Source organism: Salarias fasciatus, chromosome 7, assembly GCF_902148845.1.
Source record: "Salarias fasciatus chromosome 7, fSalaFa1.1, whole genome shotgun sequence".
NCBI lineage: Eukaryota > Metazoa > Chordata > Actinopteri > Blenniiformes > Blenniidae > Salarias > Salarias fasciatus.
The window spans coordinates 4,518,568-4,544,078 of NC_043751.1; the positions used below are offsets into that span (position 1 = coordinate 4,518,568).

General features: G+C 44.5%; 1 protein-coding gene across 3 annotated transcripts in view; it reads right to left on the reverse strand.

Moving 5' to 3' along the window:
• peak1 (pseudopodium-enriched atypical kinase 1) overlaps positions 1-25,511 on the reverse strand; it is a 104,348-nt gene that overhangs the window by 31,862 nt on the left and 46,975 nt on the right. For 2 of the 3 annotated variants that reach the window (XM_030096611.1, XM_030096612.1), the window contains exon 3: positions 15,375-15,451. The gene's annotated coding sequence lies outside the window, so the exon portion shown is untranslated. Of the gene's footprint in view, positions 1-2,998; positions 3,433-15,374; positions 15,452-25,511 lie in introns of those variants that run through there. The other variant, XM_030096614.1, reaches the window with a different exon arrangement.

Consider the following 25,511-nt stretch of genomic DNA (forward strand, 5'->3'; position numbering starts at 1 on the left):
ACTCCTCTTTAGGTTTCATTACTTCACATTTAACCACCGTTGAGGGATTTTTTTTTTTATTTTATTTTTTTTTCTATAAAGTTTTACTGCTCCCATCAGTGCTGTCAGTGTGGACTGTGATTTTTATGAAGAAACCCTGCAGCTGTATGGAGACAGCTGAGGGTGCTGTCATCCTGACCATTTGCCACACAATGAGAGAGACATCCGCCCAGCTCAGCCGACAGGAACGACTCAGAAATGTCCAAACTCCAGCGCAGCACTCCGTCAATAATAATACATTTATTGACGAAGACAGCAAACACACAAACCAGCGAAGCTTCACCTGGTGGGATACCGAGGCGGTCCAGAGAGAGGTGGAGTTTTCAGAGGAGCGGTTGAGGTTTCTGAGGCAGTGACTGGAACTCGCTAATGGAGTTAGCCATCCATACGAGACGCAGCACTGGCCCCGCGATCCAAGACCATCTGCTCCTCATCCGATAGCAGCAAACGCAGTCTGGTGGCGTGCCAGACGAGACATCACACGCCACCTGCTGCTCGACGCCACCACCTCCACCACCAGCACCACCGAGGCACAAGTCCCAGGGGTGGCGCTGAGCGAGACCCAGATTTGTAGCGGGGATAAGAATAACTTCAGAGGAGGGACAGACAGGCAAGACAAGAAGTTTATTTACTGAGAGCACACCCCGCTGAGGCTGATGCATAAAACATTTCCCCTGGTGTTTTCAAAATGAGGGAAGAACTGGGTTCAGCATGCAGCGAACAAGTTCCGGTCCCAGCAATAAGGTGAACGCAATCACTGTGTCGGAAGAAAAGTGATTAAAAAGACCACCTCTCAGTGTGGCTTCATCTCCATCTGACCTTCAACAATAATACAAGTAAAAGGTAGAGAGACTTATTGAGAATCTTTTTCTCCTTCTTTGTTAAAACTCTCATTAAGTTGTTTTAACTTCATTTGAACTCAGTTTAACTGCAGTCATGGGCTTAATGGGGATTTCTGAATGGTTTAGAGATGACCCCTCTGACGAAACACTGCACTACCCAGCAGGTCTCTGACGGTTTTATTCATTTTCTTCCCACCGACACAAAGACATGAACACAATCAAGAGTCTTTGTGCTTCTAACTGCTGGTGTTCGACATAAAAACTACACAAAGGCAAGCTGTTTGAAAGCCCATCTTTAAACTCCCATTTCGTCTTTTCATCCTTTTAATCCACACTGTCCACCTGAGGCCGCACCCATCTTCCCCCACCAATCAGTTACAGCTTATTTAGCCAAAATGTCGAAGAAATGCTCATTCTGGCTGAGATAAAGCATTCGTGCCAGCGGAAAGGCCCGGTTGCACTGCAGTCACACACTGGTTAAACTGATCATGAAGCAGGAGGCTGGTGCTGTGGATTCCAGTACTTGTTGGTGGAATAAATTCATCAACAAACTGGAAACATTCCTCAGAGATCCTGGTCCATGTTGACATGGTAGCATCACGCAGTTCATGCAAAGATTCTGATCCACCACATCCTCAAAGTTGTCTACTGGGTGACTTACTCTAAGTTTTTTTGACAAGTTGTGTTCAGCATCCATCAGAAGTTGGTTCTGATACAAAAGTGAGCCAAGAAAATCTCCCCAACACCATTGTAGCCTGAAATGTCGATACGAGGCGGACTGGATGTTTACACCAAGTTTTCAGCCCACAATTCGAATGTGGCAACAAACATGAAGACTCATCAGACCAGGAAATGCTTCCGCGGTGCTCTACGACCCTCTGCAAACTGTAGCCTGAGATCCCGTCTACGTGACAATGATCCACGGACGACAATGATCATCTGGTACACGGAAATGCCAGAAATGCTGAGAACAATGTACTTTCCCTCTCATTTCACCAAATTCACTGAAACAGAAATCGGCTGTCAGTAAGAAAGCAACGGGGAACTTGTTTGTGAAACAGCTTGGCACTAAAGACAAGGACAAACTCATGTGTCGCCAACACATGAATATATTTCTCGCCAGCAGTTTGCTTTACTCAAACATTGCGTTGCCAGTAGCAACCGCCTCCGACGGAGGTCCACGGCGGCCGCGACTTCACTGACAGCAACATTCACCGCTTCTTTCGCTCCGATGGCCAAACACATACAAACGGACATCTTTTATTTTCTCTCAAAACGTTCTCACGGGGCCATTAAGGGTGCCGTTCAGAATCTGCTTGATTTGCCACATTTTCTGCTTGAGTTTCATTCGAGCCCGTGCTGCCACCAGTGGACCCATTTTTATGATGGGCAAGGAATATTTTAGCAACCTGAACGAATCCTGTTTAAAAAGCTGCTGCTCATGCTAAGCTACAAGATAAACAAACAGAGCCAAGTAACAACAGTCTCCTTTTGTTTATTCAATTGATGAAAGAAACACACGGACTTTTTTGCAAACTTAAGAGGGAACATCTCCTCCATTCTGGTCCATGCAGCATTTACATCTGTTGACTTCAAATTCCTGACCCCAGTGTAAACCGATCTCACACGCAGAGCGCAGTGTAATTCTGCACGGAGTCAAACTCTTGCTTTTTTATTTGTAATTTAACACTGGCGGAATGATGTGAAATTTCCAAACTGTAATGACCTGACCAACTGAATCAAAACCCTAAAGGAGGCAGCTGTCTGACACTTTGAGTGATCGCCTGCTGCTCGATGGACGTTAAAAATAGAGACTCAACTGCAGAAACCTTGAGAAAGTCACAACGTTGCTCCAGTGCATTGACTGTATTGTAAATGTTTACCATATTACCTAAAAGTGTCTTGATCGATGTGACCGCCTGACATACCCTCATCAACAAAATGCAATCATCTGAATAAAAACAATAAGAAAGGAGAGGATGGACAGTTCATGTGGAAAAACAAAAGGAAAAACTGAATGCGAGCATTGATTTTTTTTTAAAAAAAGAAGGAAGCAAAGCACAACCCCATACAGGGAGCTCAGGTTTAAGTTTGATATCGGCTCTAACTACACCCACTTCTCCACAGAGAGGCGATGTTTTTCCCCAGAGAGAAGCCGGCGCGCTGACTGCCGGGGCTCATTCCCACCCCGAGCACGTCCAGCGAGAGGGAGCCGGAGCTCGGTACATAATAGTGGGATAACTCAGGCAGAAAGCCGAAGCCATGAGGAGATGGGATATGGGATTTTCTGCCGCTTTATGGCACAGGGTGGAATGATAAGACAGCCGTGGCACTGGGAGAGACAAGTGCAGAATAGATATGAAATAGGAAGAGCGCTGCGGAGCGGTGGGTGAAAGCTGTGCGCGCCGCTGTTTGTTAAGGCGACAGTAAACCAGTGTCTGCCAACGCCACTTCTTAAAAGCAGGAGCCACAACCGTCACACACACTCTGAGTTAGATCAAAAGCTTTCAAGATCTCACTCAGGAGAGAAACTAGGCCAAAGGAAGCTGCAGTTAAACTCACTTTTCAGACAGTTTTCTGTTATTAACTTCAACAAGCCACCTATGAAGAGACAGAGCTTGATGAAATCTTTTTTCCGTCTGTAAGAGTCAAATACTTTTTCCATTTTTGTGTTGGTGTGCCTCATATTGAGCCATCTGTCTCATCGTTTACACATCTAAAAAAAAAAAAAAAAAAACTTCTCGATCATTTCTTGAAATCTCAAAGAAGAAGTGAAACCGGGTCTGGACGGCCAACGGTCAGGATCAGGCTGATTTTAGAAGTGTCACATTTTGGCTGCAACTCTGTCCAGAAGACAGACGCCTCAAGACACGACAGCTGTGCAGTAGTTCAGTAGTTTCTGAAGATACTCTGACATCTTTCTGTAATCCCACATGCCTGTTTGCAAATGTCTTTCTGACCTGATGATCGTGCACCATGTCCTTCAAATAAGTATTTATACTTTACTTGCACTGCCAGACATGATGTTTAGTAACCATTTTGATTATCAAATTTTAAATTTAAGTGAAATGTTTTCAAGTAGAATCTTAAAGAAACCACGAGTTTGAATTAACTCAAGCGTGAGGCATTTTATCCCACATTTTCCTCTTATCGACAGAGATTACTCAGAGATTCCCATTTCTACAATCAGCTAATACAGATCAATTTATTTCATTTGGCCTCTGGGGAGAATCATTCCGACTGGTCATTATGAGGTGCTGAACAGAGCTGAAAGTGGAGCCGGCAGAAACGGAAGCCGTCCAGCAGTGTGGTGAAGGACACTGTGACAGCAATAAAAGAAGCTTCGGCTGCACTTATTGCCTCTTTTCCTCAGGTTTTCTCTGCTCATCCGGAGATTCAGAGTGACGACCTTCAGCGGGTCCTCACGCTCTGCCTCCTCACGTTTAGTCATGCAGGTCTTTACCGGTAACCGGTCCAGTTTACTATCACTGGCTGCCATTTAAACCGGCTGTACAGAGATGGAAACTGGTCGCTACTATTGTGAGAACGATGACAAACAGCTGAACCGCCTGTGAGTTTGTGTCGGTGCGACCCTGAGAGCTGAGCTTTCAGTTTCAGAAGCAGCTTCTCAACTGAATCCGATCCGCATAATACCTGCTGTCGATGGGCGTTTCTGCCCACGATCAGCCGCTTATTTCAGTGTTTTTTAGATGTTGCATTAATCAGAAATACATATTAGAGGGAGTGATCAGCCTCTTGAAAGTTAAAGTGAAAAACGCAGAACTATTCATTTTTTATACTAACAAGATTGTAATATCACTGAGTTATGTCCAGAGCAAGGCCAGCATGACACAAACACAGTCTGCTCATACTGTTAACAACAATACAATTTCCATTGAATAAATAAATGGCCGATTGTCACGCGCAGGCAGCTTGCTATGGAGAGTTATTTCCTGAAATCACCATGTGTCTCCAGTGCAATTATTTGGTCAGTGCAGCAGTGAAGCAGTAAATCATACAGTTCAAGCCGCCTGTGGAGCTTCTGCGAGGATTTCAGCCACGAAGAAAACAGATGCAGCTCAGAGAGGCCAAGAAGCTGGGCCGTTGGAGGCGTGAATAACAAATTATTAAGTAACTCAGTAACTTCTGTTTTCGGCATTTATGCGTTAGAAGCAGTCGCAGTTTAATCAAATTATCGATCGGATCACAGAGCAGATTTAAAGCTGATCCACGTGATGCTGACAGATCAGGCAATGTGTCAAATAACGCTGCATTAGTACAGTCCTGCTTTCTTTATTAAACTCTCCTGGAGTGAGATGAATAAAAATAAAATATATTTTGTACAGTGAGAATGAGACTGGAACCTTGTGTCGTCACATATTTCCAGGACTTTCCCTGCCTTGTTGTGTTGGGTTTTGTGGGCTTATGAAAACGAACATTTTCACCTCCTAAACTTATTTTACTCATTCGTGGGTATGGCCATTTCAAGAATATAGACATTCCCACAGGAAAAAAGTGAGGTGAGAAACTGGCCGCTCAGGGACGTCGACCTTGAAGTGGTTTAACTGTTATACTACACAGCCAAGTTTGTCTACATCTGTATTCAACCTTCAAGAATCATAAAACAGAAAATATCTAGATGATTGATTCTCTGCAAAAAATATAATGGCGGCAGTACAGTCACTTATATATGTTCAAAGTAATCAGGATAACAGTAGCAACCCCTCCGAGCTGCTTTTGACTTTAACCAGTAAAATCATTTTACTACTTTCCAAAGGAGTGACGAGGTCCTGCGATCAATCACTACTTTCCAGTGGCATGCACCACGCAGTGCGAGTGTTCTGTTCTGACACAAAGAGCCAGGCAGCATGGTATGTAATCTCCAGAGGATCCCGGAGTAAGTCTCACAATGCAAACACGTCAGTGAGCCGCCGACATGCAGACCACCAAGGGAGCCAGACGGGAGGAAAGGAGGAGTTTACTCACAAATTTCAGCAGCTGCACTTTTCTAGTTTCCTCGCAGGTTCAGGGCATCAACGGTTAACACCCTCAGAATGACTTGCAGTGGAGAAGCAGCCCTGCCAAAGTTGAACTACAGATTCTAATCTCGTCTGCTAGAAACTATAAATCACAAGATTAAAGTCCCGAATCCACACTGAAAGAAAAATGTCAGTGTTGCACAACAGCCATTCATCTAACTCGCGCATGCAACCCAGAGGGAAGGAAGAAATAGCAGCAGTCACACGCAGAAGAAAAGACACAAAGGGTGTGACAGCAGCCAGAGAGGGCTCTATTTCAGTTGTGTCTTTGCCAAATTAAATATAGGAACCCCCGCTTTTGCAGATGTGACTTGCCAAGAGAGATCCCGCAGACTCAGGACACATAAAGCAGAGTTTACCCGTCCGCCGGCTGTCAGTGTGAAGAAGCGGGGACCTCACAGCGATACCCAGGATGGGTCTAAAGTGCCTGGTTTTTATTGTGGACTGGCCTCTACTGTCTTCATGTTGCATCGAGGCCTCATCCATATTGATGAAACCCAAGATGGACTGAGAGTAATGGACTAAATCTATCGTGATGGGCTAAGTGGCTCCACGGTCGGCTCTCGCTCTGTGTGTGTGTGTGTGTCTGTGTGTGTGTGTGTGTGTGTGTAGTTCCTGGTTGGAGGTGAAACCAGCAGACGGGATCGTAACATAACCTTGAAAACATGATAAAATAACCATGTGCATAAAGGCGACACATTCACTTCACTGCCAAGGTGATCCTGAGAGAAGAATACTGTCTGATGATAATTTACTTGTTGGAAAAAGTCGGTTCTGCATGCAGATGCGAAGTTTCCATGTTTTCTCTCTGCATGTATGAGTTTTCTTCAACTACATGCCGATTGGTGACTAAATCTTCTGTAGGTACGAAGCAGCCTGACGTTCACCTGTTGTGAGCTGGGATAAAACAGTTCTGGAGTCTGACGCCTTTGTGACTCAAGCTTTCAGTGAACGGGGACGATCCACAAAAACACAGTGGAGGATTTCTGTTTGGTCCCACTGTCACCCTGGAGGTACTGCCTGTGCTTCTGGCCTGTTTCCACCTGGTATAGGGTAATGTTGAACTGAAAAAGTGAAATATGACCTGATGGGACTTTTCATTTTGTGGGAACGTCCTGTGTGGCTCGAGCTCCTCCCCTCAGCTTGATGCAACTTTGGTCAAAAATAGACTTACTGGATATTGGCGTCAGAGCCTCAAGCTGCTTCCTGGACGCATCTGAAATGTCATAAATCGGGGTTTGACTGTATTTACCACGATGTCTGGTCACACTGCCAAGGAGAGAAAAAAACTGTTGCTATTCATTAATTGCCGATACGCTCAGAAAACTCAGAAGATTCCATTAACTTCCCGAAGCGATTACCTTCAACAAAGTTAAGATAAAGCGGTCCTCTGCAATGCCATTGTCACGTTATCCTCTCAGACTTATCGCAATCACAGCATCTCAGGCTAAATTATGCCAAATAGGCAAAAGTGTGGCAAACATTTCTGGCAGTTCTGTGCAGGTTAGTATCCAGATGCCTGAGCTGAGTGTGTGCACCGCTCCACTACAGTAATTATATTCTCATGTTTCCAGACAGCCTGCATGCTACCTCGTTTTCTTGTTCTTAGAATGAAAGTGCTGACGAGTCGCACTGGTTTTGTGCATGTGTGTATTGTCATTTGTCCAGGTAGGAGGGATCTCAAAACAATTGAATCAGGTCAGCTGGATTTGCCGTAAGTCTGAGAAAACATTCTACCCCTTATTCCAGAGGCAGTTCATGCACGCTTTAGACGTTCTGGATTTATGTTTATGCGAATGCTGCCTCTCTCGTCTCGACACTTATTCAAATATCTAAATCACCAAATTGCCAACAATTAATTGGCTTCATTTATTCACCCGCTACACTTTGTTTTTGAAAATGAACTGGAGATTAGAGCGTTCACTCTAAAACACTGATCTTTCTGAAAGCAGAGCATCCACGAGGCTGCGGCTTGTGGATTTAGTTGTAGTGAAATGTGATCACATGCTTCGGCTGCGACGTTCGCTGGCAGCTCCTCTGTAACACCCTCCCGGTCTCAGGTCAGCTGGTAGTAAACAGACTCCGGCTGCACGGCTCTCTTAGTGGTGATGCTGACAGACAGCGATGAGTAATGCGACAGGCGAATCACCTCGTTATAAGCTCACCTCCCGTGGCTGATTCACTGACAGATTTGGCAGAGACGAGCCAATGGATAAACCACATGACACTGTCAAAACACGGTCCTGGCGGCTGCGGCGAGGCTCAGTCATTATCTCCCACTGGCACCTCCAACTGCCTCAGTCTGAGCCGTTAGCTTCGAGATCTGAGCCTGGGGTCGTTCTCGCTCCGCTCCGCAGTGCCTGTTCGATCCTTTTTAGGTGAGATGGCCTCCGATTCCACACTTTCAGAAGAGGGGCCACAGAAACTCTGTGATTTCGATAAGTCTTTCTGACTGTAGCTCACCTCTACCTGTGGAAATACGATCTTGTGGAAAATCTCATTCCTCTAACCTACACTGAACCCTGAAGCAAAGCAGAAAATATTAAAAAATCTGACACCTCTGCTTTAGGGTGAAGCCTGTCAGTAGACACACTGCATTAAATCTTCAGAGGTTTTCTTCCTCTGTGCAGCGTGGAGACCACAAATTCTCACGGAAACATACTGGATTAAAGCCAGCTACAGCGCTATGATCGAATCTGCGACTGCTTTTGTCGGGCAGCCGTGAGTTACAGCAGCAGCAGGGGCATGATCAGTATTCAGGAGAAACAAGAGTCGGTGTTTGAGGAGGGAAACGCAACGAGAGGGAAAGCAGCAACATTCCTGCATTGTGCAACGTCTGGCCTGGGAAAGAGCCAGCACAGGTCCCCCGAGGGAGGAGACGGGCCGACGCGCCGGCCTGCAGACACACAGCGGCCGAGAGAGGCAGAGCAGACAAGGGCAGCGTGTGGGAGTGAGTGCAACAAATGTGCACAGAACAAACTCACACGCACAAAGAAAACTGAAGAAAATATTTTCCTGGAACCAGGAGGGCAAAGGACATTTTGCTTCAGAAACGCAAAAAGCAGCGCGTTTCAGCGTCTGGAATATACTACATGTGATTAGCTGTACTTGTGAGTGAATTATTTGATTATGTGGAGGAGCACTCAGGGCTGTTGTGTTTGAGTCTTTCTCTCTTTCTCTATTCCAACATGATTATGATTTCCTCTGAGACTCTGATTCCTCCCAGTGGAGCAAAGATGACTGAGGCCGGCCAAGATGTCCACTGTGGAACAGATTCGTGAGCTCGATTGGTCGATGGCTTTTTGTTTGTAGTTGAAGCCAACTTAAATTTTTTTTCTACTCCTTTTGACTACATTTGGAAAGATTTCTTTTCAAGTACCTGGTGGCAGGGGTCGGGAATCGAATGAATCAAACGTCCAACAAAAACATGTTTGGTGCATCTCAAACAAAGACAGCCAGCTGCCTAAAAGAAAGAGAAGGAAAGAGCCTCCCATTTCAGCCATTAGGGTCCGGTTTACATGAAAATACAAAGTATTTGTTTCAGAAAAGAGTCATGTTCACGCGACACTGTTTGGAAAACAATAAGCCACATGCATGGAAATGGATGAAAAACAGAGACGATGATGCAGAGCCACTAGTGGGTGCTGTTGTTTGTTTTTGTAATGAAATCACACACATGAGCAGAGAATAAGATATAAATATTGACAATGGCAAGTTTTGCTATTCCGGCAATTCCAGCATAAGCATTTCAAAAAGTTGCGTTTTCCCATGTTTTCATGGAAAAAAAAACATCTTTTCAGTGACTCCGAGCCAAATTGTTGTGTAAAAAGACACACACAATGCAACGCAAGTCTCGCATTTCCACTTAAAAACATTGTGCAAATGAGCTTTCGGTGTGATCCAGCCTCAATCATCTCTGTGAAAGAAGAACTCAATAATACAGGAAGTCACACCAGGCCACCAAGCAAAAATATACTGGAAATAAGTCCAACGAGCAATTCAATCAAAAGCATTCTGAGGAAAAAACAAACGTAACATTGAAGCGTACTGACCAGTTATTGAAGTAGCTGTGAGTGATGCAACAGGCTACACTGTATGACTGCAGCCTAAAATCCTTAATTCAACAAAAAAAATCACTACAAACTTGTGTAAACTAATGCTGACACCTTTTGCTTTGAAGTAATGGCAAGCCTGCTTCTGCAGTCTTCTCCCACACACTTTTATTTGCATAACTTCTTCCTGATTGTCTAAATCCTGAATACAAAGGAGCCGTCTTTGTGTTCCTGGAAAATCAGAGCGTTTACAAAGTTTATACATCTCCCAACATTATTTCAACCCCTTCTCATTTATCACAGCACTCCAGAAGTTCCCAGCGGCGGCAAAAGCACAGGGGCAACAAAGAGGAGGTATTGAATACACAAAGAAAATAGCGGGAAACTGATGTGGAGACCTGCTAGCTTTGTGTCCCGGTCAAACATGAGGCTCCATCCTTTGGGAATAATTTCACGGCTGCAACTCGGGGCTGGAAAAGCAGAAAGCGAACATGTGTAGAGGCGCGTCTCTCTCCCTTCGCTTTAATGTGACAATCATGGGAAAAAGGCTAAATCTGCACGAGATGTGCACGCAAACCGAGGCTCCGATTACCGGCTACATCACAGCGGCGTCGAGGCACGACTATAAATAACACACATTTCATCGTATCGTTTTTTTTCCCCCCTCTATTTCACACACACTCACACACACTCCACAGCTCAGAGTCAAACTGACACGGCGATGAGCCAGGGGCGAGCTGCTGATGACTGTGTCAAGCTCATGAAGCTTCTCCCCCCGCTTTCCGCCGCACAGGCTCGCCCGCTACCAGGAGGCACCATGGGTAACATCGCACAGCTGGATACTCTCAGGGGGGGCTGGCAGTGCAGGGGGGGGTGCAGCGCAAAGCGATCACTCACAACCACACAGAATATTCTCCTGGCTTCAGGTTTGTCAGCAAACAGGCACATGTGCTGTTTTTAAAAACACGGCAGGCGGTGGGATCCTGTCCTGTTTCATCAGCTACATTACAATAGTATAAGGTCACATATCTGTTAAAAGACAGAAGTAATTTCAAGTCATATTCTTTTTTTTTAACAATAAAGAAGACGAAAGTTGGAGTTTAAATGCTTTTTATTACATTACCCAGTTAATTTATTCATCAGTTTAAGATGTAATTTTGTAAAATGCTGCCTGATGTTTTTGTGTTGCTAAAAAACAAACAAAAAAACAATCGTCTTTAGTGCAACAGATGTAATCGGCTCTTTTACGGTAAACTGACGTAGTTTTTTGGACTGAAGAGAAGGTTTTAGGCTGCTCTTTCACTCATCTATGCTCATTAAATCCACACTGCTGAAGATAAATCAGCAAAAAAATTTGATTGTGAAACTATTTTGGGGAAACACTGACAGTTATCTACCCAACACAGATGTACGTATGGACTCAGCAATAACTGCACATTTGGTCCAGAGCCTGATAAGATCATTGTGAGAACAACGCTTCCACTGAGAGCTGATTCCTCAAAAGACTCAGTTTTCTTTATGAAACTAAGAATAAGCGTATGTATGGGTGTGTGTGTGTGTGTTGGGTGTTCATTTTCGTGGGATTTTTTGTAATCACTTCAAAAATCGTAATATCTAAAAAAACAAATAAAGCCGTATCTGGTCCAATCACCTCTTTTTTTAGTAACACACTGATGTAAAAAAAACTCTTGGCAAACGGTTACAACTTGATGAGGCCTGAAAAAAACACAACATTATATAGAGAATTTATAGCAACAATAATATCCACAATAGAAGATTAGAAGGCAAACCAACCAAAAACACGTAAGACGACTCAAAACTTCTATTCTCCACACCACGGAACTCAGCATGAGCCTTTCCTGAGCTGTAATTAGCCGTGGTGGAGTATAGGCGTGAGAAATATATAGGCTGACTATATAGGAAGCCAGCAGAGAAAGAAACCGCCCCGAGACAAAGTGAAGCTCCTGGAATAAGTCGTCCTACTTTCTTCAAAGACAATCGCCTGTTTCTGTGGCAGAGCTCTGCTCCTGAAGGAAGGGAAAAACGAGGGGGGGGGGGGGGGACAGATTTGATAACGGTTCCCAATTACCACCAATAAAAAGAAAGTGTTTCTGCGAGTGAAGACGCGCTCTCTGCCGCCGTTCCCATCGTGGTTTTCCAGGCGCGCTGCGGTAAAATAGGAAGCTGGCTTCTTATTCCGTTAATGACTAAACTGTGGCTTTTGTGTGTTTCTCTGCCCGCTAACTGGCTACGCTAATCCTGAAATCTGGCGGCAGTTTGTGGAGGATGCACAGCTGTCTTTCTGTGTCATGTGAAAACAGATTTTATTCCAAACCGGACTTGAAAGTTAGTGGAAAAGTAAAGATAAGAAAACTCTTTGGGCTTCTGACGTACTCATGAAAGAAGAAACGCTATCACGGCCATCACAATAAAACTTCCACCATTCTTGTTTTTTGCACACGCTCGCAAGTTCTCGAAGAAAAACGCACTACTTTCATTTTCATAATGTGAGTAATTATTTCTGTGGAAGGTGACGAGAGTTGTGGGCCAAGAGACGACTGCTGGCATGGAGAGCTTGGAAGATAACGCCGTGTCATCCAATTACAGCAGGCGCAACGCGCTCGCGGCCCCCGACAGCAAAGTGTGCTACAAACTAGCAGCAGCTGAGACTTCTGGATGCCGGAGAAGGAAGGAAGGGGCAAAAGCGAGAGCGATGAAGCCAACCCACGGCTTCTAGGAGCAGCTAAACGGGGGGAAAACGGGCGCTTCAGGGGACCGCCCTATATGCTAGGTTTCACGCGGCACCTCCGTTTCTGCCCGAGCAAGCGTTTCTCCGCCGCCACGCTCCGTTCAGCCAGCGCCGAAGTGTTCGAGTTTGTGCATGTGTGTGTGAAATCAAGCCTGACGGGTTTCATTAAAAAGCAAGAAAAAAAAAAGAGCTGAATATAAGGTTTGAAACATGGCCTTAGCTCCAAGCTAAAGTTTATTGCTTACTATTTGCGTTTTTTTTTTTTTTTTTTGTTCCCAGGAATGGTGGGGGTGGGGGGGAAAAAAAGTGGCTCCATACATCTTCAAGGTTTCAACAAAGCAGACGAGATAAGAAACTGTTGGCTTCAAAACTAAAGACGTGCTCGATGACAGGCGCTTCTGTGTAAAAAGGTCAAGAACAATGCATTACGATCACACACTGTAACATCTGTGATGGGAGCTGTGCAGACCGAGCCGGCGTCCAAACCTGCAGGGACGCAACACCACAGATGGCGGCTCTTCACGCCAGACGGCTCCCAGAACATATGGACACGGAGATCGTTAGTCGGGTAATAAGTGCATGACAATGGTAGCAAAGGTAAGCCGTCACACGCCGGCGTGAGCATTGATCACTCAACAAAACACTGTGAAGATTTCAGAATCTCAACACTGTGAGAGACAAGTATTTGGAATATTTGTAATGCAGCCTACTCGGGAATAAACTCCTGAACACCGCAGTGTCATTCAGGTTAATATTCTAAAAGTTCTAAAAGACGAAATCAAAAGAAGGCCACTAACTCTAATCACCCCTGAATTTCTCCTATTGTTGACAACAGTTATTCTGTGTTAAGATCAAAATACGTGTGTGTGATGAATCATTTTTTTTCCTCATGATTCATAGGTGTGTGTTTTCTCTTACAATTCAGCTCAAGAACTTAGGTGCATGCACACATTGAGGAAGTAAGTAAAGCAGTAGTGAAAGTGACAGCTGGACCTTAGGAACAAGAATGGCTACTGTGCAACAACAACCAAAACAAACAAAAAACTGCTGCAAACAATGTGAAAAATGTGGCATTTGAACTTAAGATTTGATTTTTAAACCGTCTGAGTGTTAAATGCATCAGTTTGAAACTAACAAAGCTGCTTGCTTTGAGTTCACAACAACATCAGAATTCTTTCTGTATTTGTAGAAACTTGCACTATTTATTTTAAAGGTACTGTTTTGAACAGAATTAAAATTTTCACTGATATTGAGACGTTTCAGAATTGCTCAGTTGACTCTATTCAACAACAGACAGAATGTTAAAACGATAAAGTTTCCAAAAATTTGTCATTTTTGACTTCATTAGCAACTCCTGTTGCACATATATAAGACATTTCACAAAGCACAACACCTGAAGCCCTCCTCTTAACGCCCCACCCAACCTGACCCTGAACACTGAAGTTCTTCTGGATGATCCTCCTGTGTTGTTTCTGCCACATTTACTGCCAGCAGCAGCAGCAGCAGCAGCAGCAGCAGCAGCAGCAGCAGCAGCAGCAGCAGCAGCAGCAGCAGCAGCAGCAGCAGCAGCAGCAGCAGCAGCAGCAGAAGTTGGGAGTAAATCTTCACACTTAGTCTCATACAAGCTGATCAACCGCTGTCCCATGTCTATTAAATCTGCTGAAGTTCACTCTCATTATCAGACATGGGAGAGTTTTGAAGTTACAACTTCTATCGATCCACAACTATCAAAGTAATTAAACAGTCTGTTTTGGTCACGGTAACTTTTATTGAATATTAAAGATTAAATAAATATCCAAAAGTAAAATTACATTTGAGATGTGGATGTAAAACATCACGGGAAGGTTGAAGCGGATCTTAAATCTCCAGTCTGTGTTGCAGACATGGTGAAAGTAGTGTTTCATTATGTAGAACACGTCTTTTAAAGGTGTTGATTTCGCTTTAAGAATTTCAAAGCAGGTAAGCAGAGTATTCGTGTAATCTTTGTTTGTGTCTGGAGGGGATCTGCACGCTTTCATTTCCAACATGTGATATCGAAACCTGATATTTGCATAATGGTCCCCTGCACACTTCAACAGCAACAAGAACATGCACACTTGCCCGAGACATTCCACCCAATGCCAGTGAAATCAGACGCTCTTCCGACATGACTGCAGCAGCTGTCACATAAACACGGAATAAAAAGTGATGTTCGGTGTGGATGCAGGGGTCACACGCCGACACAGCACACCGCAGGACTCTGAGCTGTAAATCGACGGCGTGACCCGTCTGTCACAGAGCTGATGGCGCTGGCTTCACTCAAAGACTTCTTGTTTTGGAGGAGGCCAGAAATGCCGCGCTAATGCCTCAGAGTGCCGAGGCAGAATAATGAACTCAGCGTGAGAGACTAATCACAGCATGACTCGGGTCCACGGGGAGGCGTTCGCTCCTGGTTTGAGCTGTTAGAGAGACTAAACAGCACAACAATAAAGCTCTGTGGAGAGGCTGAACGCGAAGAAGACACACTGAGTTTAACTGGTTAGTGCTGGCTGACAGCGAACTACTGGAAATGCTAAACTTTTCTCGTGTTTTGGGTGTCTGTTTACACGACGACACTCGGGCCTAAGAAAGGTACACCGGAACATAAACCCACATGAGGTGGAGGAGAACTCACCACAAATCCAATCAGGCAGGAACAAGGGCAGCCATCGGGTCCCAGCAGGGGGAAGAGAGAGCGGCTTCAGCTGGAACCTAAAGGTGAGAGTGAGAGGAAATGAAGAGGGGAAGGTAAAAGAAAGACGGGAGGAGGAGGAGGAGGAGGAAAAGGGAAGGGGGAGAGCATTCAGTTACCTTGCCAGAAGCACATCATGAACACCGAGGCTCACCGTCACAGTCAGTCATTGTTCGGTTGTGTTACTGAACTGAGATCAGATTCACTCACCACCCGGGGAAAAAGTCACGAAGAAGCCATTCACGCTTCACGAGTCAAAATAACGTGTATTATTCTTAAAAATTAGTCTTATGAGCACACAACTCCGGCGGAATATCTGAAGAAGTTGTTTATTTATTTCAAATGACTGACAATCAGGTATGATTTTCCGGGGTGAAGCTACTTTGTGCGAATTTGTGAGGAAGCGTTATTCCCACAGCAGCTGCATCGTTACACACACATCAGATGTGGTGCTGAATTCAGCAGACAGGAAACATTATCTTCAACTCCTGAGCAGAAAAAGCTGCATCCCAACCCCAAAACACAACAAACACGGGCGCGTTTCAGAGGCGAGCGAGGCTCTCTCCTCGGCTGTCACTTCCACTGGCAGGGCTGCTGAAAATCCTTCACAATATTTTGCTATTGCATTTTTAATGACAAAAAAGACACATCTGGGACACACAATACACCTCAGAACTGAGCAGAAATAGTTCTCACAATATATTATCAACATGAATTGCATAACTATCAACATTTATCACAGTTTGTTCGTAAAGTTCATTTTAACCCTAATATGACATTCAAACGTATCACGTATTCAAACTTTCAGGTTATGTGGAGAAACGTCATCCTAACATATCGTGAAACGTAGTAATTATGTGGTGTGCCCCGTGAATGCAGAATCTATACAAGGCTTAGCCGAGATCCATGGAAGCATGGCCCTGTCCTGGTATCCAGTGTGCTGAAAATAAACCTCACAGTAGCAGCCCTCCTAATCCCGCTGGCGGATTTAATGCCAGCTGTGAAGCCAAGACATATTTTCTGTCAGGGAATCGAAATTGCTCAACCCATTTGTGAACGTTATCCCCCTTTTTACCGGAGGAGCCTTCTAAAGGTGTTGCATTGGACACAGAATAGGTAGATTTGTTGGTGTTGCTGTGTTATTGATGGAAACTCCAGAGGCCACATCACTACTCTGTACTCTATATTCAGGCTCGTACAGTTAAAAACATCCCAACATTAATGCATAACGGGACCAAAATAGCTCCAGCCATCTCGGGAGGCTTGGTCTATTTGTCACAAAGCCATTTATTCTCTTTACCATGGAAATGATGTGTCGAAATGGGAATATGAAGAGAAAATCCTCGCTTAAGTTCCAGTAATAACGGCAAAATGAGCACATATAACGTGTCAAACGTAGTTTGGCTTCAAAATGATATCCCTGTGCACGAGCTCCCTCTGTGTGGTGATTGCTAGATTAGAGCTGGGTTATGATTACTGTTTTCCCAACAACACATCTGCAGAGATCTCAGGATGTGGCCGTCCTACAGGGAAAACAAGATTTCAGTGTAAAGTTGCTTCATGAAGAAAAAGAAAGGGGAACATTCAAACCCAAAGGACGATAACAATCCATTTGGTTTTATTTAACTGAAAAAAAACCTTTCAAATGAACTATTTGAGTTAAAAATAGCAGGGAAATAAATTGCGACGCTATAAGAAAATTATTCTAGAGAGCATTTGGTCACAACACAAGTGACCATATGCTGTCTGGACCGGTTCATTTTGACAACGGCTGCAAACATTATGCAGTTTTCTGTGACTGAGCAAAAATATGAAGAATGAAAAAACAGGGCTGTGAAGAAAAAAAACCCTGAAAAACTTACATTTTAGGTTGGTTAGCAATGAGCTCACGAATACAAGAATTGATCTCAGCAGAAGTTCAGTGGTGAACAGTTTGGGCAACGAAACATGTGAGAGATATTTTAATGTTTAATAATGGTACGATTTGTAAAAACATAAACATGCCAGATGTTGTTATTACAATGTTGTATTAAGCATGCGAGCAGCGTCTACTGTGAATTTTAATAGCGTGGTTAAGTGTCATTCTGGACCGTTTGAAGGAAAACTACCTAGCTTAACCTCAGACAGATTGAGGACTAATAGAAATGCCCCTTAAAGTTGAAGAAGGTCACAACTATTATTTTCCTTCTGCTCCGTTACTTTTTATTAATTGTATAATGACATTCGCTCTCTGCAGCATGGCCCTCTCACACACCTGGGAGCTGCCGAGCACACCTGTAAACTCAGCCCCATCTGACCGGAGCTCAGAAGATGTATCACCGAGCAACTCTCCGTTTTAAAAACCGAGCCTGGCAGGCTGCCTGGGATCAGGCACAATTATCAGAGCGCTCATTTAATTAAAGCTCCTGCGTCGTGGGAATTCCATTGTGCTCTGTAAGTCGGCGAGTGTCAATCAACCGGTGCTGCTTGCAGGTGGCGCTGCCCGCCCCCTTGCATGCCTCCCCCCCCCCCACCCCCCTGAACTGTGTTGACCAAAATCCCTCCTTAGCGCCTCGTAAACAACAGCTGGTTCCAGGAGTCCATCTGCTACCTGAGCGTTTCCCGTCCCCGGCACTCGCAGCTCTGGCTCGTCTCCTCGGAGGGACGCACTTCCAGGGACACTGCCAGCCTTGTGCCGAAGCTCGTGCACAGTAATAACAGTGTCCGACCAGGACACACGGCGGTAAACACACTTTTAATTGACTGTCTGGGTCCATTCTTTTTGGTTTTCTAAGCCTGGCTGCGCTGGGGGAGAAAAAAAAAAAAAAGAGGCCCTGATTAATGCTGTGGCTGGTGTCTGAAAGGTGTGTTCAATATCCTCTGTGTTTGCAGGGGATTTAAGCTTCTGGCTGGTCTCATCACGCTGACTCTGAGTGTTTGTTTGCTGTGGAGAAGCTGTTTAATCCCTCTGGTGTCACCATGGAACCATGCCAATTGTTAGTAGAAAGACAAAAAGATACTCAGTCGATCATATTTTAATATTTGTATTTCTCTGACGTTATAAAACATGTTCAATTTTAGCTCTTCTAACTTCATGAACGCCTGCTTGTCTTTTGGGAATTAGTACTAATTTACTTTCTAACTGTGTGTGAGACATTTTCATCTGACCTCCCAGATCACCTTCATTTTCCTGAAACCAACTCCTGCAGATGTAATTTGATGAGTCATTCTCATTAAGACAGACGGCAGAATGTTAATCTCTAATGCTGCAGTGACGATGACAGAAATTAGAGAAAGCATGGAAATCAGAGGTACAGGGAATAAAAATCAAATTCAACTCTATAAAACTACACTATACAGCTAAATTCACCAAAACAGCACTTAAAGTAGAGTTTTGACAGGTATTTATTGCTCGAGCTTTGACACCTATCGTCAGTTCCAATCTACAGAATTGCAGCATCTCCATTTGCAAAGCCTGTGTTTTCCTTAACTATGGTGTGGTCCCAATAGTCTAAGTCTGTGGCCGACTACAAAGTCGCACAGGAAGCTTTTACGCAACAGCACGGCTCAGCGGGAGACCACAAACAAATCGCCACTCCAAATCCCGAGCTTAGCGGCGCCGTCGACGCCACGCAGTCAAGGTACAGCAGCGACTGTGCCCGTTTCCTCCCACAGTTCAAAGACATGCTTGTGAGAATAACGGGACCAACACCTTCTGGATGGAGCTGAAAATATGTCTGTGTGATTCTGTTGCACCTGCTTTCTGCTCTGTGTTGGCAATACAGACTACAGCTGAGCAAAATACAGCAAAGTGGGATTTATTGTTTTCTTCAACATGTACAAATTACATTCATCTAATGAGCTCAGAGTAGGAAAAGCCTGATGTCTTCTTATTTCTATCACTCCCCCAAAGAAGTCCTGGCCTTTATAATAACAATGAATTCTCTAATTTAACATTCATTCAGTGAGTATGACCTTTGATCCTAGTTTTAAGTCGTCTTGAGGAGAAAGTATTGCATTTGCGGCTTGTATTTCTGAGCGCTCCAACCTACTGAGGAAAACCTCCTGACTTTAACATGACGACTCTGGTATTTTCTTAAAATAATTAGGTTTTATGACTTGAACTGCTCAATTTCATAGATGAACTGCAGAACACACCTACGGTCATTGCATTACTAATAAGCAGATTTCTCTGGAAAATGTCCATTCCAATGTGAATGCCATTTCAATCCAGTGACAGGCTTCTAATTGTTTTGAAAATAATCTGACTTGTAGCCTTTTCAGTGTGTGAAATGCCCTGGATTCCTGCTCCTGACTAACAGTCTTAACTGGAAAACAGCAGCACATCGCAGTAATCTCGGCAACTTCCAACCAATCCTCTTTCAAAAGCTGTCTCAAGAGACTTAGTGCAGATAAACACGAGGATTTCATGAATAAAACTCTGCCTTTGGAGACCATTATGCTGGTGAAGCTGCTCTTCTGAAGATAACGACTCATTTGCTTGTCATGAGCCGAGGCTGACAAGCCTCTGAGTCTGATCTCCTTACGCAGCGGCAACTGATACGGCGGGATTGGCCAGCCGTCAGAGAGCAGCGCTGGCTCCGACCCCCAGCAGACCCAGGTAAAACTAAAGGAAACAGTCACGGTTCGACTGTGTTCGGCATGTTTGGGATGCGTTTAAAGATTCCTGGGTAACTAACAGGATATTTGTCATTGCTGAATCTTACGAAATCACTGCTAAACAACCTGCGGCACCAACAAGTCTTCACTCAGAAATGACACACGTATTATCCAAACTTTAAGTTGCTTTTTTTGAAAACTTCCTCTTGAGAAGAGTTACGTCAGCTGGACAGCATGCTACAATCCTCCTGAATCAACATAGATCTGGATCAAACAAAGATGCAGAATGCAAGACACACTCCAAGTCAGGACTTCAGACTTTTTGGAAAACTTTAGCCCTGAAAGCCCAAAAGCACAGAGTTAGAAATATAATGCTATAGCAGTAAGTGTGTTGCCCAGTTGGTCAGGTTTGTCAATGTTTCAGTGTGCACTATAATGCTGTAAATTTTGTAACAAATCTAGTTTGCATAACTTAAAAAATCCAATTATCTTTAAAAAAAAATCAGCTGTTGCAGCCCAAATTTTGACAGTGACATTTAAATTTCAGTTTTTAAAATAAAACACCAATGATTTTTTTTAATTGAGCTTCAGTCTTCACTCGACGTCCCAATGTCAATTTAAACACAAGCAATCAAATCACTAGTCCGGTGACTCAGGAATAGCACACGTCCATGAAAACAGGGTCTCGAAACGTCTCATCCAGACCTCGCGGTATCCACAGCTACACAGATGCGGGTGTGTATTGTGTCTTCCTGCTCAGAGCTGATTAGAAAGAGAAATGTGCCGGAGGAGGGGGTGGGATTATCCAATATACATCCAGCAAAAATAGTCGCAGATAAACCCCCAATCAAATTGCATTAGCAGGACGGCTGAGCGTGCACTTCCTCATATTCAAACAACTGGAGAAAGCAGTTACTAAAGCAGAAACCCCCCCTACAAACTCTCTGATTTCATTTTTTAAACCCGAGAATCTGTGAAATAGGGCAAAAAAAGTTATATTCCGTGCTTGGTCTTTGAAGGCAAACAGGAGAGAGCTGTGCTGAATGAAAACGAGGAGAGAGAGTATCAGAGCGTCGGCTCTCAACACCGCATAAACCTTCAGTTTTAGGCCAGAGAAAGTAGCTCCAGTACAAATTCAAAACAAGAAAGTGAAGACAAAGCTGCTCCAAATCTCACGAACCCCAGTCTTTGTACCACAAAAAGCTTCAGTTTCATGAATGCATAACGAAACAAGCAAAACACTGTTCCTGTTGTCCAAAGCTGCTGAACTGTGCCGCCGAGCAAAACGCTGCAGCTCCTCCACTCCATGAAGAGCTCTCATTAAAATGTGAGCCAGCTTGTCCAAAGCAGCCACATCCTGCTTAATTAGAGGCCGTCCCGTCGGCGCCGAAAGTCCCCCTTCTCCAGGCACCTGACGCTCCAGAGGGGAGACGGGAACGATGAGCCCAGCGGCTGGTGGCTCGCCCCCCCCCACCCTCTGATCTCACCTCGTCTAATCCTCACCGCTCCCCCCTCCGCGGATCTATCAGCTCCTGTGTGACCGGCCTGTCCCAGCCCAGCCAACACTTGTTGAAGAGTAGGAGCAGCGGAGGTACGAGCAACAACAACAACAACAACAACAAAAATGTTTGATTACTTACAAAAGCAGCGTGCATCCGCTCAGCGGACGAGTGAGAGAGACAGCCACATGACAAGTGGAGTCCAGAGGAAGCAAATGCATGAATGAGAGGTATGGAGGGAGGGAGGGAGGGCTCCATGAGGAGGGAGGGAGGGAGGGAGGGAGGGGACGAGTGTGAGGGGTTTAAGATGAGAGAGGAAAGAAAAAAAAAACACACAGGATGATGGGAATCTAATCAATTTGTCTTCCCACATTTAAAAAAGAGGGTGGAAAGAAACCAAGGGCAAAGAAAGATGATATCCGGAGGTGAGGCTGTCTCTTTAGCTGTCCTAATTCATGTCTTGTCACACTTCTGTGTGTGTTTGTGACCCTCGGTGACAGCGGCCACGTCATCCAAGCCCATTTAGCGCTCCCCATGTTCACACAGGATATATATATATATATATATATATATATATATATATATATATATTAAAAAAAAGTGAAAGGAGTGAGTGAATGAGGCTGCGCTGGAGCCTCCCAGCAGAGCCGAATTCCCAGGGAGACCTATCTGTTTCATCATGCCTCTTAACCTTACATTTCACAGGCAGGGACCCAGCAGAGCAGCTGTCAGCCTCCCTGCTGATGTGGACCGCAGCGCCGGGCTAATCTCCGGTCCGCTTCGCTGATAATTCAAAAGATGTTTCATTCGTCAGAGCCAGTCTACACAGAGGGACCTGAGAATCGGGGGGGGGAAAAAAAAAAGTACTATTCAATTTATAATGGGACTGATGCAGCGAGGCAGAGAATTTCATTTTAATGGAATCGTTTGGAAATTTGAGGAAAACTATTGTAACATAATCCTAACAGCTTTATTCAATGAGCTGTGAAGACATGATAGACAACCAGGGACGAGGAGGAGGCTTGGCACGTTTTCATCTGTGCCGTATTTTTAACAAATATTCCACAATCCCTCCATCTTCATTGTGGTATACAGACACAACGTTGTTCAAGATGTTATTTTAAAAAGCAACCGGCAGTCTGTTACCTCACGGCAGTTTTAAAGCTGGAACCGAATGCTTAATGTGTTCATGGAGCCAAACCAGTGGAACCAGGACCAGCATGTTTTCCTCCATCAGTCCATTTCTCACACTATTGTTATATTAACTATAAACTGCACTGGACTTTTTACATTTTTATTTCTAAATGTCTGATCTGTCATTGTATTAGAAATAATCAGTAAGGGAGTATATTTGTCTCCCTACACTATACCAACAATAATCCAGCGCATGGGGAAATCTACTGACCACAGATGGAGGAGATCCAGCTCGTTTAAAGAAATGGCTTCATACGTCAGCGTGGCTTCACCGAGGCGGCAGAGCCTCAGTGTTTGATGAAAGTGCCAAACTGTCTCATCTGTGTTGTGCGATATCAATGTGCACTGCTGAGTATGATTAAACTACACCTTCTTTCTCTAACATTCTCCCATGCAGATTTTCAAACTTATAGTTGAGTTATTTAATTTTTCATTTATGTTTTGTATTTCAAACATGCTTCTGCTTGAAATGTATTGCACTGGAAGAATTAAGAGACCTTACTTTTTGCTGTCTTACCTGTTGTATGGTATTGTATTGTATTTTGTTTTCTTTTCTCATAAAAAATATATAGAACCGTGCCATTTCTAAGAAAAAATCTTATTTATTTTTCTTCAAGCTTTATTACAATTTGTCCCTTTTAAATTAAATATTTACACACAAAAAAATGAGAGTGGATCGAATTAAATATCGGTACAACTGAAGGGCAGTGCTGCCATGCCCTCCTTCATGTTTATGCCCGCTTTGTGAATCTAAACACCCAATTCTCACAAGCTGAGGCCGTCAGTTGAATCAATGCAGCGCTGTCTGGAAACATTTTTCAGAGCACGTTCAGTGTGAGCGTTTCCATTCGGTTTCCTCTGCTGCTCAGCTTGAGAGGATGGAAACACTTTTGGCTCCGTCGTTCCCTCTGAGTGACTTTTTTACGACCAAAACAAATGGGAGGCATTCCAGCTGAATGTATCGCGGCGTTCACGAGGCGTTTCTACGGACGGAGGCCACGATGTTGATGACTACCAGCTCTTTAAAGTGTTCGGTCTCGCCGGCGCAGCGGTGTTAAATTAGCTGCGAGAGGCCACTTCCTATTGAACGCGCGGGGAACCGGGCGTGCAGATGTCACGGCGGTTAGCAGACGATCCGGTGACATGAAGGTGGCCTCCGTCATCTGCGCTGACATCTGGACCTTATGGACTGAGCAGGGCGGGGTCAGAGGTCAGACTCAGAATAAAATCAGGACACCGGAGGCAGAGTTTGTCCGACGATCTGCAAGGACACTGCTTGCACAGTAAGATAGGCTGAGTCTGGTCGGGCAGTCATTCAATAACCTCATGATAACATTAAAGATTAAATAAATGACAAATTTACTGAATGGCTCCGTGACTTACTGACTTAAACTAATGAATAAATGACAAATACAGAAATTGACTCACGGCTCAGTGAATGACTGACTGAACAAACGGATGAATAAAATGGTGAATTATTTATGAAATGAATCACAAGAATGAGTAAATGAATCACTGAGTGGCTGACCCAATAACCTGACAGCGGAAACTGAAAACCATCTCATGGTTTGTGAGGGTGATCTCAGGAGGGCTGAAGCTTCAGTGCAAACAAGTGGAAGAAACCAGATAAAAGCAGGAACACGATTCCACTGGATAAAAGCAAAGGGGCGGTAAGCTGCAGGGTTACAGTAATTAGCCGCCCGAACGAAAAACTGATCGCTGATACAAGCCCAGGTTTATCCAGAGAGATGGATTAACATGAAACAGGGAGCCTTTGTAGCCTTTGTGGTTATTGAGGCTCCCGTATCTCGGGGATCAGATTAAGGATAGCTCTGTGAAATTATTGCCGATCTAATCGTGACTGTGAGGCATGGTGATGATACCGTACTTGATTCACACTCCACGCTGCAGACGAGGACTTACAGAGAGGCAACACAGCTCCATGCCTGAGAAACACTGCTCAGTGTGACACATGCAGAATAAAGAGAGAAGATGAGTTCACGTGCTGCATCGGGCTTCTTTCATTCTTTGCTCTCGCTGAATAGAGACAGATCTGTGTGGCAGCATTACGGACAAAATAGGCAATATGCCAGCGGCCGACACACCATTTCATAAAGACGATGAAAGATCAGTTTGAAGCCATGCAGCGCAGACCTCACTCATCATGGGAGCGCCTTGGCCAATAGATATATATAAGTCCATGATTTTTTCAACAGTCCACTCAGTGAATGACTCACACCGATGGAAGGGAATACACAAATGGATGGATGATTTCTCTGATACATGTTTTATCTACTTTTTTCAATCAATACTGAGAACATAAGCCGCAGAGCTGGTTGAAAGACGAGTATTCACAACAGCCGGAGGTGAATCTGTCAGTTTACGAAAGGCAGATCACCAAGTTCAAGGATGTTATCTTCAATTACAATAACACAAAACACAGTAGAAACAAACCCTTTAGAAGCTCTTCAAAATGTTACTGAATTATCTCCGACAAACTCTTCTTCCCAGGCCTTCAGCTGCACTGTAAAAATCCCATGAGTCAGCTGTAACAATCGGTGTGTGATTCGGTTTCCTCGAAGAATGCCTGTGGTTAGACATCACTGTGTACGCAGCAACCTGCCATTAACGTTCACCGCCTTGTAAAGCGTGTAGCGCTGGCCTCCCGTCTGAGCACGAGGCACCGCTCTGCGTTCTGAGCGCCGGCCGTCGCATGTCCCGGACCCTCAGCTGACAGCTGCTTCTCATCACCGGCTGTTTGCGTGTCTGCGCGCCTCCTGCCTCGTCA